The following is a 2721-nucleotide window of genomic DNA, read 5'->3' as shown; positions in this document are numbered from 1 at the left end:
TAATTTATCGTCAATTTCAATTCATTGAATTGTTGATAGTTTAATCGTATTTATTTACAAAAGGTAAAAAAAGTACTGTTCATCGTACGGTTATTGTTCATCCGTACAGTACAAAAAAATTTGATATTATTATTTCTTGTTTTTACTATCAGCACAAAACAACTCTCGAATTGTGTGATTTAGGCTATTTCATTGTGTCAATTCTTCACTTTACTATTGAGTCTATTCACATATTCTTGTCAAAACAATCATTTATTCCACATAATTCAATTCTTTGAGTCTCGTGGTTCTTGGTTATTATTCGGTTTGTTGAATTCCCGGTAAAACACTTGATTTAGTTCACTTGGTTCTTTGAAGTGCTTGAAGGGAGACTTTGAGTGGTAAGTGGCCGAGTTGTGAGTTTAATAGAGGGAAAAAGCCATATTGAGTGTTTTCTAGTGATATATTTGTGAGGCATATAAATTTGTGTGACATGATGTCGGAAAGAGAAGGTTCTAACTCAAGTCGAAACGGTAATGACAATAATGCATCAGAGGACATGATAAGGAGGTTTGAATGTGTACTTGGTGATGTTAGTGAGAAGGTGGATAGGTCAGGGGAATGGATGGCAAAAATAGGTACCACAATCGCTAATCTTAGCCGGGGACAAGTGGAGATGTCTAATGCTAGGGGGCTGTGTAGGCGTGAATCTAGGAAAGGAAGGCGGGATGAGTATCGTAGTGATGATGATGATTTTGATGACAATTACATTGATATGGGTCAAACGAGGTATAGGGGCGATAGGATGGAAAGACGGGGTAGAAATAACTTAGGAGTTGAAGTAGATGGAAATTTGGGGAGTATTAAAATGACTATTCCGTAATTTAAGGGGAGAAGCAATTCGGAAGCATATTTAGAGTGGGAAAGGAAGGTTGAGATGATTTTTGAGTGCTATAATTATTCGGAGGAGAAAAAGGTAAAATTGGCGGTGCTTGAATTTGTGGATTACGTGATATTTTGGTGGGATCGAGTATTTACGTCACAGCGTAGGGGTCGGGAAAGGCCAATTAACACTTGGGATGAGTTGGAGACGTTGATGAGGAGGAGGTTTGTTCCGAGTCACTATTATAGAGAAATCCATAAAAAATTGCAAGGTTTGTATCAAGGGTCGAAAAGCGTAGAGGATTATCACAAGGATATGGAAATTCTTATGATTCGAGCTAATGTGGAGGAAGATCGGGAAGCTACCATGACACGGTTCTTGAATGGTTTAAATCGGGATATTGCAAACGTTGTAGAGTTGCAACACTATGTGAAAATCGAGGACATGTTACATGTGGCAATGAGGTCGAAAGGCAATTGAGGAGGAAGGGGACGTCTAGGTAAATGTTGGATACTTCGAATTCTAATTCAACATGGAAAACGAAGTGGGATGACAACAACAAAAATGGGACTGTACCTAGAGGTAAAAGTGATTGGCAAAAAGGTAATGATGAAAACGCTAGCAAACCAATATCAAAACCGGAGGCACAACCGTCGCGTAATCGGGATATCAAATGTTTTAGGTGTTTGAGAACGGGGCATATTGCTTCTCAATGCCTAAACAGACGGGCGATGGTATTGCGGGATGATGGGGAGATAGTGAGCGATAGTGATGGCGAGTTTGATGACATGCCGGCGTTGGAAGATGTTAGTGAAGAAGAAAAAGTTGAAGGGCCAGTTGGGGATCTACTAGTCACGAGACGAGCTCTTACTACTCACGTTAAAGCAGATGATTTGGAGTTGCAACGGGAGAACATTTTCCACACTCAATGCCACGTCAACAATACGGTATGTAGTGCTATAATTGATGGTGGTAGTTGCACTAATGTAGTTAGCGTATCTTTTGTAGAAAAGTTGGGTTTAACATTGTTGAGATGCCCGACACCTTATGAATTACAATGGTTGAATGAGAGTGGTGAGGTGAGGGTGAATCGAAGAGTGTTAATTAATTTGTCAATTGAGAGTTACAAGGATGAGTTAGTGTGTGATGTGATGCCAATGCAAGCACGACATATTTTATTGGGGCGACCATGGCAATACGATAGGAAGACTATGCATGATGGGTACAAAAATCGACGTAGTTGCATTAAGGATGGAAGGACCATAACTCTTATGCCATTAACACCGGTGCAATTCTACGAGGACCAATTAAAATTGAGAAGTGAGGAAGAGAGGAGAGCCAAGGAGTAAGAAAAAATGAGATAAAGTGGTGAGTTAGAGAAAAAGAGAGAAAATATTGAGATAGCCACTAGAAAGAAAAAGAGAGAGCAATCACAAGAGAGAAAAGAAAGAGAGTGTTCCGAGAAAAGAGAGAAAATACGAGTGAATTTCTTTGCAAAAGAGAGTGATTTGAGTAGGGCGGTAGTTGAGAGAAAAGAGATGATCTTGTTCGTTTATAAGGAATCACTCCTCAATTTTGAGGAAACTAACTCACCCCTCCCTAGTTTGGCTAAGTCTTTGTTGCAGGAATTCGACGATATATTTCCGGAGGATGCACCAAGTGGATTGCCGCCTATTCGAGGCATTGAACATCATATTGACTTCATACCCGGAGCTGTCATTCCAAATCGAATTTAATTCTTGGATTGCATGATCAAGGGGTCTTTCAAACTAATGTGAACCCAGTCAACGTTCACTACGAAACCCACAACGAGATTGACGAACCCAAGAAAGTCAAATTAATCCAAGAGTTTAGGATTA

This window comes from Olea europaea, chromosome 19 (assembly GCF_002742605.1).
Source record: "Olea europaea var. sylvestris chromosome 19, O_europaea_v1, whole genome shotgun sequence".
Taxonomy (NCBI): domain Eukaryota; kingdom Viridiplantae; phylum Streptophyta; class Magnoliopsida; order Lamiales; family Oleaceae; genus Olea; species Olea europaea.
Note: the sequence above shows the minus strand (reverse complement) of the source record.